We start from the raw sequence: 16865 nt of genomic DNA, 5'->3' as shown, positions 1-16865 counted from the left end.
AATATAAAAAAGCATGGATTTCTTCTGTCAGCGAGTCAGTCTCCCCACACGCAGCCACGGTAATGGTAAAACTCCCTCCGTCACTCACACTGCTCTTGTAGACTACCTAATTTGGTTCAAACCAAAACATAATCCATTGGTGTGATTATAATTGCTCGTTTCATGTCGTGGCTGTTCCAACTCAATCACAGCTGCTGTGACGCTTCGCAACGACGATGCGATTCTGCTCTTGCTTTTACCAACGCCAGGCACGTGCACACAGACATCAAACGGGGCTTTAGCCCCTGCCCTTTTAAGAGAGAATTGTCCACCAAAAGGCCCTTTTAGAAATGTCAGCCCCTGCCTCTCTTAACATTCTTTGCACGTCCCTGACCAACGCGGACCTGCACACAGTAAAACGATAGAAGCGACTGTCTAGAATAAACAGCTTCGAAGTGCGAATGCTTTGAATTATTAGAATTATTCGAATATTCAAATTTATTCGAATCAACGGTGGATTTTGAAGGGAATATTCGAATGCCATTTTTGGCAAATTTTGACAGGCCTAACACACACACAGACATTACAGTAGTTTTGCAATTAACTTTGTGGCTTAACAAAAACAACCCCACTGTAGGCCTATGCTTTAAAAGGCAGATTCTTTATACTGTACCAATGTCTTATTTTTTGTTAGTCATATTTTACTGTTATGTAAACAACAGCGGAATTATTTCAGACTTAAAAACCTTTATTTTTCTTTACTTCACAATGAGTATAATCTGACATGGAATTTATTGGACCACTACGTCAATTAATTAATTTGAAACACACAGCCATCAAATTTGACTTTGCACTGTCGCACTCTGTGGGTTGTAGTTGAGTAATGAAAAGTGACCTCACAGGAACCTTGGCGTAGATCCTGATAATTCTACCATAGCTGAAGTCGTTTTCATTTCCTCCAGTTAATTAATGCACAAAATATATTAAATTCAGCTTGTAGTATTAATTGAAAAACGTCAATCATTTATCTGAACAATTCAGTAGCTCATGATTTGAATTTTGCTAATCTCTGTCACTGGTCCTTGAATTGAAATGGAAATTGCCACAAGTCATTAATATCAAAACACAATTCACCGGTAGCAAGGGCATATTGGATTATGAGTGGTGTTGTCTTCACTGGTACAGGGTGTATTGTATAGGTCACATTGCATCTAAATGGTTAAAGGAAGAATCTAACAATGATATCAGAACAGCGTCCCATGTCTGTGACGCTTTAGTTCGTAGTATTGTTATATCCCATATTACTGTTTATATGGGATGTGCTCTCTGTTAACTCAGCAGGTCCTCTAGTCTATGTTTTGCAATTCTTTATTTAGGGAAATGTGTATACATCCTGCCAACAAAATTCTGCTTATACATGTGTCACAACAAACATTGGTAGAGGATGATCTTGCTACAAAATAAAACTCTTCTTGAGGTGCCATCCATTTTTTTAACAATCACATTTCACATAATAAAGTAAAATCACACAAACAAAAAAAGGAAACAAAATAAAGTAAAACTACTGTATGTACAATGAGGACAGGGAAGCTGATAAGAACATGAAATATCAGAATACTAAATTACCAAAGGGAACCACCAACCATGTCTTTGTCTAGTCTATGTTTTGCATTCGTGTAAGATTCACCTCCGAGTGTTTTTCCGGGAGCTGCCCACCTGTCCAACGGCCCATTATTCTAAAGCCCCAATAATCCGAAAATATTTAAAATGTGAAATGTTAGGTTAGAGTGAGGCTAGGATTAGCCTAGCATTAGGTTTAGTCTTAGTTATAATGCATGACGTCGCTGCATGACCAATGGTACATTTAGTCTTCATAAAGAACAACCTTGAACCTTGAACCTTGGTACTTCAGAGAAATGGGCTGTCGCTCAGACTAATAGCATGCCACCGTTTTGTAACTTTAGGATTGAGCCATTAGGCCTCGTTCCAAATTGCCAGCCTCAATTTAATTTCGTAATGACCTGTGTGTCTAGAGCTTGGGCCCGCAACCTATGACTTCAATTTAGAAAAGCTTATCTCTCCCCCATACAATAAAGCGTAAACACGTCACCTCAAACGATGCAGGTAGTGATGTTTGGACACGTTCCCTTCCTCGCAGTAGGACCTATAATCACTGAGTAGCCTGCCTGCGTTCCCTTTGTTTGCCATAATAAGCTCTCAGGATGTCTGCAAGCACTCTGTGCTAATTTAATACTGGATATAATTGCTTAATTTGCTAAAATCTGCATATTTTGTGGGAGGGCAACAATGGAGAGAGGAGAGCCAGGAGAAGCGGGACAGCTGTTTCCTCATGGTGCTTGTCTTTCCCTTCTTCTCTGATCCTAATACTGATTCCTACAGTATTGCTCCCCTATATTATAATCATAATGGGAATGACAATCCTCCTGCTGCTCCTAAAGAAATAAGTGTAAACATCATTAGGTGTTTATATGAATTGCATTCATTTTACAAAATTAAGTTTGTCACGCTCCTCTGACCCGCACACTCATTGGCACTCTGCCGAATCCAGTATAAATACACAGTAACAGGGATTAAAGTGTCAAAGCCAACGCATTGTTACTGTGCCGTTTGGTGTCATGATTAAGGATTTTGTCATGTTTATAATTACACTATGTACATTCTAAAAATAATATTCTTAAATGGCTCACCTAAAATCACACGTAATGGTACAAAATGTATCTTCCTTACGCTTTTCCCTTCCCTTTTTGCTCCCCACACTCATTTGTGTGTTGTCACTGTTGTATGCTACCTACCTTCGCGCTACTCCTCCCGCCCAACAGTCTGCTGACAGGTGCCACACCATCCCATAGGAATAATTATGTGCAACCAACCAAACAACACAACAAACAACTACAGGTATATGCCATGAGCCTGAGAGAATAGGTGTCTTTTCACCTATTTTCACCTATTCTTCACCTATCCTCCCAGGCTTATGGCACCTCCAGTGATGTCGCTGGAGGTGAATAAAAGTACACTTATACAGGCATTCATATTTGAATACAATTTACAAAACACCTTAAGAACCTTACCATCCCTATTCTGGGGTGAAAGCTGAAATAGCTTTTACATTAGCTAAGACATTTTGGTGTTGGGAGAAAAAAATAAGTGGACCAAGTATAGAGTCCTGGGGGACCTTGGTCAACTAGCATATAGGATAGGGTATAAGTATAGCCTATAGGGTTTAAAGTGGTTAAAAAAGTTTCTTTTCTATTAACATAAGGCTCTAAAAGACAGAAAGTTGTTTCTTGCAACCATTTATCTTGTACTGTACTTTGAGAGTGGATGCTTGTGTTGTGTTTTGGAAGGGAAGTGGTATTGAAAGGATGCATCATGCAGGCTAGCTAGCGTCACCCCCAACCCCCTACAGCACCTAAACAGAGCTCCGCTCAATCTTTGTCAGAGGAGCTACGACAGCTGAATACTGAGCAGAACAGACAGGCTCTCACCCTAGAACACACAATTATTTACCCACTCTGTCTCTCTCTCATACACACACACACACACACACACACACACACACACACACACACACACACACACACACACACACACACACACACACACACACACACACACACACACACACACACACACACACACACACAAACACACACACACACACACACACACACACACACACACACACACACACATGCCCTACTGTGCACACATGTGTCTACGCACGCACACACACACACACACACACACACACACACACACACACACACACACACACACACACACACACACAATAGACTTGGAGTCTATTCATTTACAATGGGAGAGCTAACGTGAACACGGAGCAAAATAATAGTTCAGAAGCTATAGTCACTGAACTAAATATTGGACCAGATCATCACAAGTCACATAAAATTAACAAAATTGTCATACTAAAGTGTTTTTTTTCAGCGACACAACAACTGAGAAAATCAACTTTATTATTGCTCTTTAGCTGTCCCAGCAACACACTCTCGCGGGATCTATAGCACCAGTAAACAGGACGTGCGCGAGATTTGCCGTCAGAGCCGGCGCCCACTTAGGAGTCTATTTGTAGGATTTGTGTACCATGTCGCACTCTAGTGGATCCAATGAGGATGAGCTATCTTCATTAATTAAATATCTTTGCCCTAACCTCTATCCCTAAACCTAACCCCTAACCCTATCCCTAACCTTAACCCTAACCCAAACCCTAACCCTAACCCTAACCGTTGTGGGGACCTACTATTTTGTCCCCACACTCTAGGAGGTCCCCTGCAGGTGACTGTGTGAACATGCGTTTAGTCCCCATAAGTATAGCTAGACAAACTCACACACACACACACACACACACACACACACACACACACACACACACACACACACACACACACACACACACACACACACACATACACATACTTAATATACTTTTGTACTCTGAAACAGAAAACTAAACATGCATACCTGCTCAGCAGCACGCACGCAAGCACTTTCGCACAAACACAAACGTACTAATTATTGCTGCTTACACAAAGAGGACAGTCAGCGACAATATGTACTTTTAGGCTTTTGTGAACAGTCATTTTATAACGCACTCCCGTTCAGCGATAAAAATGGACCATCTGTGAGCACATCATGCTACCGACAAAATGACATTGTTACTGTATTTAGCACTATAGTCTTCTAGTACTGACAGCAGTGAGCTACTTTCAGTCACCTGAACAGTTGGTGTTTGAAAGGGGATTTTGTTCCTGTTTGTCTCCTTGATATGGTAAGCATCTGTGCATGAACTGCCGTCTTTGACTCAATTATATGGGTTACCAGCAAGACTTGGAGTGACATGCTGTTTTAACAAATAGCATTCGGGAAGTGTGCAATTATTACTGTGTGTTTGATTAACACAAATGTCCAGGGCCTTGATTTCATCTCTACGGGATAACATTGTTTTATTTTTCAGGGTTTCTTTTATTTATTTTCCAGTATTTATTTTGGGCATTTTATGCTTTAGTCAGACTATAGGCCGATGCCTATCATTGTGAACGATGCCTGGAACGCGGGCCCCTGCCGTTTTAGCCATTGATACCAGATTGAGTACCAGTTGTACTTGTCTGTCGATCTGTCTGTCTGTCCCTTTTATGCCCATAGATGGAGATCTCTGTACTGTATCTGTCTGTCTGCCTGTGTCCCCTTTGTGCTCATATATACAGAGATCTCCAATCTGTGTCCTTTTATGCCCATGATTGGAGGTCCCTGATGACGTCAATGTGACAAGTGGTGTCATAGTACAACCTGATCTCCATATATGCCTTATTATGTCTGTCCTTGTCCCTTTTACAGTATGCTCAAATATGGAGATTGCTGATCTCATGGGTATATATGCCCATATATGGGCATTCCCCATTTGCCTGTTTGTGTGGGCACAAACAGGCAAATGCAGACTGATTTGTTTGCGCCTGATGCCGTGACGACACATTGAGGTTAGACAACACACACAAAGGGGGTAAAAAAGGATTTTGACAGTGACCATTAGCCAATAAGATATTGGCTGAGGGAGATTGGATGTGCTGCTGAGGCTGCAGGATCTTGTCTGTAGGACAATACCTCTGTAACTATTTTTGCCTGTAAATAAATACAAAAAATCAACAATGTTCTCTTAAAGACTGCAGTACCAACTCCATACACTTACTTCCTCAAAAACATGTGCTGAAAAAAAAAAAAACTCCAAAGGCCAAAAGGATTAAAACATAAGTAGAGAACATACTGTACTCATCATGATCAATAAACCCTATCCTCCTGTGATGTATTTTAACTGCTCACCCTGCAGAGTTGGAAGAAGATCAATCACATCTTTTCTCTGGGAGGCATGCATGCCGAGTGTAAGAAGTCAGCTGGGTGCAAGCAATGCATCCAAAAGTCCTTGCCATCAGTGCTCTTCTCTTTCAAAGCAACATGCCCATGTGTGCTGCTGTAACACGAAGAAACAAACATCCTTTTTCATCATGATAGAGAGCCAGCATACTGCAGTAACAAGTCCACGTGGAAGCTTTCCCCACATCCCTGTTTGCCTGTAAGCCTGTATATGGCTGCTATCCTCAATTCAGAATGACCTCCCCTAATCTTAATTCCCATCAAAACCTGCTAACTTGTTTTGTCTGAGATTAACCTTCAGTCCTTATCACCTTGGCAGAGTTGGTCTGGTTCTTTGTCGTGTCTCAAAGATGGTGACTCATTGTTGCCATCGCCCCCACTTTCTGGATCGGACTTGCCGATACTAGACATGTGATTGGGATTGATAGAAGCAAGCAAGGGCTTAGTGCGAATGGGATAGAAGATTAGAGAAATTGGGCGGGTGGCCTCAGGTGAGGGGTGTTGGAGATTATATTAACATGGAGACCTCTCCTCACCTTCCTTGTCCCTCCTAATCCTGAACATCCCTCGTTCCTCCTGAAGAGAATGGAAAACGTATCTTGTTCCAGAAATTAGGAGGTTTTAGGAGATTTACAGGAGATTCCAATAATAAGAGACCCCCCTCCTCACCCCTCACCCCTGCACCTAATCTCCCTCATCTTTGTTTTAGACAGAATGAGAAAATGTGTGTAGCTATATACGTGGGTCAATCAATGTCTTGTTTGTGCAACGCCACCTTTGTTTTGATTCCCTGGCCCAAAGAACATGGATCTGTTGGTGGCAAGAACAACAGAGGCATCACTATCTGCTTGGGTTTGCAGCCAACATTGGCTGCTGTCCTTGGTGAGGTTTACATTACAACCTCTGAGAGAGAGAGAGAGAGAGAGAGAGAGAGAGAGCGAGAGAGAGAGAGAGAGAGAGAGAGAGAGAGAGAGAGAATTTAGGATTAGGGGAAATAGTCCAGCTTGTGTGGGTGTGGGTGTGGGTGTGTACGTGTGTATGTGTGCGTGGTGTGTGTGCGTGTGTGTGTTGTGATGGAATAGGGGTAATATGGTTGATAGTAATTCAGGTAACACAAGAAATGTATTGTTTTCTTTAGACTTGTCTATGTGCTTTGTCTTGGTTAGGTAGACACTAGACAGTTCTGTAGGTCTAACTCATAACTTTTCCTGGGTTACTTACTTTTCTCCCCTTTCCTCCATACTGAAATTTCTCTTCATGCACGACCAGCTTCGCATATCGTTGCTGTCGGGCAGAAACCGTATTTCTCCATATTTCATAGTTTTTGTTTCATTTTTGGTAAATGAATGCTTAATCATGCAAGAGTATCACACTAAAGACCCAAAAATAGCTGATCCAAGTCACATTGCGACACATTGTGAACTTGTAGATCAGTTATTTTAGCTATTGTTCAAACAAATAGTAAAAGTGCTTAAGTCTGCAGGTTTCATAAATATTGAGCCAACTCAAGGTATTAACATGAGCTTGTTACAAAATAATAACTACATTGGATGCATATTGGAACACAGGTTATCTTTTCCATTTTCTGAAAAGCAACTGTTCCGGACATATAAGATTCCGCCCGCCAGTGACAATAATGATGCCGTCTGACTGAAAATGGCAAGTCATCCCAGACAGTTTGCTTTTGAGAAAGGTGCTACATTGGAATGCTGAATGCCAAATTGGAATCCATTGCTTGTGAGTAATCTGGACTGTGGCATTCATGAACCTTCGAGAAAATCTAATTCATTTTACCTTGCTGTCAAATTTGCTCACATCCCCAAGTCATTTCCCCAACTCCAAACTCAGCTATACCATCCCTTTATTGATTTGGCTTCCTGGAGGCCTTTCATTGCTTTTCTATACCCTTGCGAATCACTTATTTCAAACATATTGCATTTTACAAATGGCATTTTACAGTCTAGCTGGGCTTGTGTCCAAGTTGGAAGGTGTTTCACCCTATTGACAATGCCCCTCATTGAGTACACAGGGAGGCAGCTGGATGCAGGAAGGATTGGCCTGTTGCCTGGAATTAGCATCACAGGACGTCTGCTCTTAGCTTCCATGTGTTTCTCATACTAGCATACTGAGGTGGTTCATTTATGAACTGGAATTATGTATATGTATACTGTATATAATATATATACTTACAAGCTGGATATTTACGATAAGGGACGTACATACAGTCTATCACATATTATAAAATATGACTTAATTTAGTTACAGTACACATAGGCAATTGAGAGGAAACCATTTTTCTCTTGTCCCTTATTAATACAGGTGAATACCTCCCTATACTGTAATGATAATGATAAAGTCACTAACTGAAAGTTTCAGGTAGTGAGGTAGGCACTAGGCACTACCGAATTTTAGTGCTGACTACTGACAACTGTACACAACTGTGTAAGTCACAAGATCACCATATTTAAGTGTTGTGTTCTACACAAAGCTTTTACTAAAATACAGTATTTTAACATTCCAACGTGGCTCATGTAAACACTTTGTCAAGTTGAACATACTTTCATGAAAGTTGCTGTCAGTTTATCACAACCTGACGGATAAGCTTTATAATGCATGAGCTAAAACAGTGGTCATTAACCACATGAACCCTACAGTATGTCCCTATTCTTGGCATGTCATTATATGTGAACATTCTGTGAGAATTGGCGAACATTTGGCAAAAATGGCATATCTACAAACTCACGTATTGCCTTCTGACATGTAGTTCGGCTATTTCGGTCAAAGCGATTTGGTGTGGAGGGAGGGAAGTATATAGGATTTAAGTTGGACCTGGTAAACATTTTATTATTACTGGGGAAAGGCCTCCTCTTGTTCTCTCTGATCCCTTTCTTTCTTTCTTCCTTTGCCCCACATTCCCTTCCCTCTCCTTTTCTCTACCTTTCTATTTATCTTTTCTTCATTCCTCCCTCCCACCTTCTAATTCCCTCAGTTTTTCTCTGCCTCTCTCTCTTACATCACTTACTCTATATTCCTCTGTCTGACTGTATTCCCTTGCCTTTCTCTGTTTTCTTCTCTCAATCCCTGGCTGCTCCTCCCCCTCGCAATCTCTTCCTTCTCCTTCTCCGTCATGCTCTTACTATCTCTCTTACTTTTCCTCTCTCCCGCCTTATTCCGCCTCAAGTTGACTTAACCGTGATAAGGAATCTACGATAACATTCAGCTTCAAAAACTCAATTTCCTATTGCTTCTATGGGGTCATATTAGCCCCATTGCCTTCTGTTCAAAGCAAACAACGTTGCAAGAAGTTGCAAAAATGCAGCCCATTGTTACTGCACAGCAGCACCTTTTCCACCTCGTTGGCTGGTCTTTTTCACATGCTATCAATGAGCAGGTGTTTCTTTTTTCCTTTTCCTTGCATGGTGCAGCCCATAAGCTCTGCATTGCAGAGGTGCATGGAGTCTGAATCACTAAACATGCTTTGGGGTCTGCAGGGTGTCTTTGCATTGCATTTAGATTGCCCGCAGAGCAGCGACCTTGAATGAGAGGAAGATCCCTCAGTGCTAAGAGGAGGAATTACAGTACTATAACAATATATATGACCAGTAAGACTCCCTAATCGGGAGATAAGCGACCGTTGGTCGCTTATCTCCTGTCACACTGCTGACATCAGTATGACATCACACCGTACACAAATGACCCTTATATAAGACCGGCATTATCTACCGACAGATTAGTAACAAGATGTCAAAATCATTGAAGGTTTACCCTACTAACCAACTGTTTACCATAGCAACCATGTTTTTTACCTTAGCAACCAACTGTTTACCCTAGCAACCAACTTTTTACCACAGCAACCATGTTTTTTTTACCCTAGCAACCAACTGTTTACCCTAGCAACCAATTGTTTACCATAGCAACCATGTTTTCTTACCCTAGCAACCAACTGTTTACCCTAGCAACCAACTGTTTACCATAGCAACCATGTTTTTTACAGGGCCTGGGATTGATGACATCAGAAATCTCCATATATGGGCATGAAAGGGATTTTGTTTCTGGAAATATGTCTGTGGGGTGCCACATTTGGAATAAAACACTTACATCACACATCTGGATATCCATACAGCCCATCTAGTTTGCCTGTGTCCATTTATGCCCATATATCTGATGACATTGGGACAATGATCTCCATATATGGGCATAAAACTTATGTTAATTAGTAAAGCCTGGGGATCTCCATATATGGGCATGAGGGGTACCCTAAAAGGGCATCATCTGGGAATAGCAAATATAGTTATCCTAGAAAGTGAAAATCTTACATCAAAGGCCATAACTACCTACCACCATACTGCATTCCTCATTAAACTACCTACCAGTAAGATGCCTAAGGGAGAAAAGCAAAGGGCGAGGTTGCACCATTTCTTGGTCTTCTGGCCAGTGATGTATATCGGACCATTTAACCATATATGGAGACATCTGGTACCCAAAGATATTCACAGATATGGGCTTAATATTGATGACATAAGGGATCTCCATATATGGGCGTAAAAGGGATTTGGTTCCCCTGGCATCACAGGGATCTCCATATATGGGCATAAAATGGATTTGGTTACCCTGGCAACACGGGGATCTCCATATCTCCATATATGGGCATAAAAGGGATTTGGTTCCCCTGGCATCACAGGGATCTCCATATATGGGCATAAAAGGGATTTGGTTCCCCTGACATTACAGTGATGTCAGTGGCTGGTTCTACAGAGGGGAACTCCATTTATGGGCATAAAAGGGAATGTATGTATGATGATGTCAGATATCATAGACGTCATAGGACTTTCACATAACGAATAACTGAGTAAGCATGTAAACCCGTAAAATCTATATTTGGGCATGGCTGATTTATGACCTCATCATGATGACACGAGCAAACACAGCTGAATTGTATAAATGATCAGTGCAGAAACCAACAGAAGTATTTGACCAAGACTCTTCGATTTAAACATCAACAAAGGTGTGACGTTTGTTGATGGTCACGTGTGACGTGTGACGGACGGACGGACGGACGGACGGACGGCCGGCCGGTGGAGGTTTTCATAGTAAACTGCTCCCTGACGGTCGCAATTAGAGCCCAACCCATGACACATGTTTTAGTCCTAGTCCTTGTTAAAAAGTGGAACATTTTCGAATCAATTAGAAAACGTAGACTTGATTAAAGTTCATAATTGAAAACATTTAACTTAGTCTTGGTCTGGGCTGCCAGGCAGCCCTCAAACCTACACCGCACCGCCGATTCAATCAATATGTCTGAGTCATAGTGTCGAGGGCTTTGTCTGGTACCCTGGAAACCATCTGCCAGTGCAAAAAAATAAAATAAAAAATGCCCTCTGTAGATTTGGTCTGGCCCTGCTCGATTGTGATTGGATTTAGCTGCACCCAAAGTTGTGGGGCACTTGTATTTTGTATCTGGGTACCTGTTGTACCATCTGTCTGTGTCCTTTTTGTGTCCATATATGGATATCTCTGTATCTTTCTGTCTACCTGTGTCTCTTTTATGCTCATATACAGTATGGATATCCCTGATGTCATTAGTATATGCCCATACCCTGTATATTGGCATGGTTGGATATTGGTTGGATCATAGTTCTGGATATCCATATATGCCCATATAAGGACATATCAGTCGGATTGTTGGTTCTCTGGACAACCGCAAATCTGAACACTGCACTCCACTCCTTCAAGTCAGTTTGAAGTCAGTCAGTCCCATATACTGTATGCACATGACCATTATGTCATGTGCATATGTGATGAATGACCATACGGTTGTATCTCTGGACAACCAGATCTCCATACAGTATATGCCTATATATTATGGACTATATGTTGCACCGTGCGTTGCCTTTTGCTAACGTTAGTTTTTAGAATATCCTTCCTGTTTTCATGCCTGTTGATGTTTAGGAGTGGAGGGGAGTTGGGGACAATGGCAAATGGAAGTTTATTATTAGACTCTACGTCTGCTAGAATAAATTCTTTTCCCTGTGATTTATTCTTTAATCAGCCGGTTACTTACGCAGGTCAGCTTCACAGCTACACCACGCTGTTTTGCTCAATGCGTGCTGCTGCAAGATGCTTTTGAAGCAGCTGCATCTGTAGCGACGTCTCGGTGTGATTGATTGGCCCCTTATAACGTTTCAGATTATTATTTCGACAAAACATCAGGACTCCCCTTGCTAAAATAGTCTCTCTGCTGTGCATTCCTGCAAGTACTGTAAGTGCAAGTGCTTAACAACCATTTTCAACGAATTTCCTACAGTAGTAAAAACTCAATAACCCCTCATTATTGCATTTCTCAATGTAGTAGGCTGTACTGTAGTTTAATCACAGAAGTCTTTCTGTACTGTACTGTATGTGTGGATCCACAGTGGCAACAGAAAGGCTCCTCCTCAGACTCTATTCATATGCTAATCCTAAGGCCTCAGCACGCCCCTAATTACTGATCCCAGCGATTCACTCCACCGACCACCACACATCATCTGTGATCCTCAGGCAGCAGTTCAACAAAGGGTGGGGCTCACTAACATGATGCGCACACGCATGCACACACACGCACGTACATGAATGAATGCACACAAACACACACACACACACACACACACACACACACACACACACACACACACACACACACATACTCTACTGTATGTATACCAGTGGTTCTCAACCAGGGGTATAGTTCCACCGATTTAAAACGAATCCAATACGGAACTAAAACGTCCTATGTTTGGCCGCTAGTTGCGCTGTTTTCCCCCCGCGAGGTACCAAAAAGAATTTGTCTACATTGGACCCCATTCGTTTTCCCCTTTGATTTTCTAACCTTAATAAACGTTGTCATAAATACTTTATGGTTCCTGTCGCTAGTGAAAAACTCCCTTTCAATCACCGTGATATGCGTTTTGTGCAAATACGGTCCCATTTATGTTAAAATTGAAGATACATTTGCAGATACCAAGCTGCGCATTGGGAGCAGTTAGGGCTTCAGTGTCTTGCTTGCTAAACAAGGACACTTCGGCACTAGACCAAGGGGATCGAAGCAGGTACCTTCCAATTCCCAAGCGGATGCTCTGTACTGCCGCCCCCTTAGTACAGCAGTATATAGTTGCTGTCGGGCAGAAAGCTCTTATCTCTTAACGCGGGCGCGTAGAGACACATTTTGAGCATGTAGACTGAATCCTGAAAAGTTTTGGAAAATACTGTATGAGGTTTCCCTCAGACAGAGACACTATTACAGACAGTATATGCATGCCTTCAAATGGGTGTGAATGTGTGCAGTCAGACACACATACAGTACACAATATGAAGATGTTCACACACCTCACAGCAACTTAATTACTGCCATGACACCTTACGTGAGATGAGTCTGTAGTCTCTGTACGTTAATGACCGGGGGATGACTTTGGGGATTATTAGCCCCCTTGAGTTTGAGTGTGTGAGTGTGTGTGTGTGTGTGTGTGTGTGTGTGTGTGTGTGTGTGTGTGTGTGTGTGTGTGTGTGTGTGTGTGTGTGTGTGTGTGTGTGTGTGTGTGTGTGTGTGTGTGTGTGTGTGTTTCCACCCTCCCTTGTGAGTAATGCATCATATGCGGCAGCAGGGTCGTCTATAAATAACAACATGATGTTCATTTACAGAATATGCTTGTGTGTGTGTGTGTGTGTGTGTGTGTGTGTGTGTGTGTGTGTGTGTGTGTGTGTGTGTGTGTGTGTGTGTGTGTGTGTGTGTGTGTGTGTGTGTGTGTGTGTGTGTGTGTGTGGGGGGGGGGGGGGGGGTGACTTGTGTCTTGGCAGATGGATGAAGGGTGGAGTTGTGTGTGTCTGTGTGCATGCTTGTGCGCGTGTGCGTGTTTCATTGTATGCGTTGTGCTCTCCTTGCTTGAATGGGGGACGGTCATAAAGTTGTGAGAGAGACAACAGTGTGGTGTAAATAGTTATGGTACACTGGGCACCTTCTACTGTGTATTCTGTATAGACTGAGAGACAGACAGGCCAAGGGAAGAGAATGTTAAACAGAGAGAAAGAGTAAGTTAGATACTCTAGTTCCTAAAGACAAATGTACTCTTTGCAACGCTGTCATAAAATATAAATGTATAGTAGTTACATTCTCCCCGCTCTCCCCGAGCTGATCTCTTCTCACTACAGTGCATGTAGAATAGATATAAGTGCATAATAGAATAGAATAGAAGAGTATCAGGGTTCAGAGTTCACGTAACTTTTGGAAACAATAACCAGGCTGTCTTACTGAGTGAGTAGGGTTTCTCTCCCAGCTGAATACCAGATTATTGTTCAAAACTGCAGCATTATTTTGCAGGGGACTGAGGAAGGATAGACTGGGTAAATGTCCATAGCCTTCGGACCCAAAGACAACCATAGAGCCGTAAATGGGGCTTTTGTTGTCAAGTATTTGGTGAACTCAATAATTAGTTATTATGGCTGGAAGTCTCTAAAATAACATTTTATTTACAATGACTCAGTCATAAGAAATATTATAGGAAAGCTAAATAACCGCCATGGCCATAGGAAATATTATGTTAAAGAATTCCAACCATTATGAATAATTATTGATCCCACTCTGTAAACTTGACTACAAAGGCCCTTTGTATGGCTCTATGGTTGTCTTTGGGTCCAAAAACTGTGGACATTTGCACTGGTTAAAGCAAAGGTCCTTGTTTAGAAGCTCTACAAGAACATAGATTTTATTGTTTAATGAAACAACCCACATTGTATTTGTTAAATAAGTTATCTATGTATCTACAGTAATGTGCACTGTTTCGGCTGCATCTGACACTCCTACCTCTTTCCCAGCCTTCTCACCTCTATGTCTAAGGACAAAAATATGTTCATTTGAAAATATGTTTTTCTCTGAAGAATAAATTAGACTTTACTTTCTAAGAAGAACGCTTTAGTATAATTTAGTATTAATGTGTATACCTTTTCATCTGTCTCTCGTTAAGTGTTTTATTTCATTTAAAGGTGCATGGCTGACATTTGGAAATAATGTCATTCTCCTGCATTGCCATGGCTATGACATTTCCCCCTTTCTGCAGAAGCTGCAGATATAATCATAGTTTAGCCTCCCTATACCCCTTCATCCTATACTGGAACTATTTTTGTCTTCAACATTATAGAGTCGAACTGAATCACTATTTGATCCAAACCTCTAGAGACTCTTTAAGAGATATACTGTACAGTACACACTGGACAACTTTCAAAGTTGTTCACACTACACAGCTTTCTTTCTTGAAATCGGCTGTCCTAAATTGTTGTGGTTCCCAGATTAATTGGTGACAGGGTCACACACACTGTAAGATATTTCACCAGGATACAATATGCAGACTCGATATATAGATAATATACATATCCTTTTTAATAGTTTTTATTCCAGTGCACTTTAATGCCATTTTTATCATACAGGCCTTTGTATTGCTTATTGTCTTTCATGTTTGTTTCACTTGATGAGGGTACCTGTAATTTCCCTCCGGGATCAAAAAAGTATTCCTATATTCTATCATCTCTGAATTTACAACATCTGTCTGATCACATAGACACGTATAGTATCACATCATTTCAAAACTACATGATGCGATGCACAGCTAATTGTTTTCCTTCTTGTAAATAGTTTACAGTATAAACCTTTCTGACTGGTGTCCACCAGGGGTCTATATCTATTTGGGCGGCCATAGCTGAGTTGTTAGTGAGCCCTCCTGGGGAACCAGAGCCCCTGGTTGTCGCAGGTACGATTCCAGGCCAGGCCAGCAATGTGTTGAAGTGTCCCTGAGCAAGACACCTAACCCCTAATCGGAGTTCCCAGAAGTTCTTTTTTTTTTTTTTTTTTTTGTTCTTCGCACTAGGGAGGTGAGAAGAACTTCTGTGCCAAAACTATGATATCCCTGGCCAGGAAGTTGTCCCAGGCTCAGAATCTGAGCTGGGACAATACCGGATGTAGAGCCCTGTGCAAACCTTCAAAACATTCAGAATAGAAACCAAACAACAACACTACAACAATCTGTAGCCCATGTTTCGAGGTGAATCGTACCAGACTACCTAACCCCTAATAGCTCCCCCCTCCGCGCTCCTCTGTGGGCAGCACTCAGCTGGGTGAAGCTGAAAACTGAAGATCCCCCTTGGGATAAGCTAGGTGTGTATACTTGGTTCCCCCCCGTTTCCCCCTCTCTACTCTACTCTCTAGTAAGCTTGTAGATCTGCCACCTTCGCTGAATGTTCACCTATTATGACATGCCCAGAATAGGGATGCCAGGGTTCAAGTGGTTAATGTACTGTAGCGCTCAACAAGATGGATTAGTCTTATCTAGGACCAGGTGGGAGTCATTGTGTCTGTGTTCTACTCCTAGCAGATGAAAGGAGAAGGGGGTGACGAATAGAGGGAAACAAATGGAGCGTAACTTCATTAGACGGCTGTAGCCCTGTCGAATGTGCGATGTCGTGTAGAAAGCACATGTGCACAGATCATTCTTCATAATATCTCTGAGATGTGCACATGCATGATCTATGAAGTAAAACTCATGGCTATGGTTGAGCACACACAACGATGCTTATCCTGAAAGTGATCCTTCTCAATTAACCAATTAAAGATTGTGCTTTACTTGTAAGGGGAGTTGTGTGTCTTCACAGTCATCAGGCACACATTACATTATATGAATGTTTGTATGCGCGCGCGCACGCACGCACACTCACACACACACACACACACACACACACACACACACACACACACACACACACACACACACACACACACACACACACACACACACCACACGCACGCACACACACCCACCCACCCGGGTTCGATTCCCAAGCCCGACGGACCCCTTGACTTGTGTCCTGTGAATCTCCACTGTACTACAGAAAAGCCCCCCAAAACGTTTAAAGAATAGAGGGTTTAAGTGGTTACATTCTTTCAAATATTGCAGGCCTTT

The 16865-nt window shown here is 41.9% G+C and overlaps 1 protein-coding gene across 1 annotated transcript in view; it reads left to right on the top strand.

The window, feature by feature from the left end:
- The window catches only part of kazna (kazrin, periplakin interacting protein a), a gene marked incomplete at both ends in the record, with an annotated part of 259876 nt that overhangs the window by 71477 nt on the left and 171534 nt on the right, over positions 1-16865 (top strand). The window lies entirely within an intron of this gene.

This window comes from Nannobrachium achirus (genome assembly GCF_963921795.1).
Source record: "Nannobrachium achirus genome assembly, chromosome: 9".
NCBI classification, from domain to species: domain Eukaryota; kingdom Metazoa; phylum Chordata; class Actinopteri; order Myctophiformes; family Myctophidae; genus Nannobrachium; species Nannobrachium achirus.
Note: the sequence above shows the minus strand (reverse complement) of the source record. Positions and strands in the feature narration are given on the sequence as shown.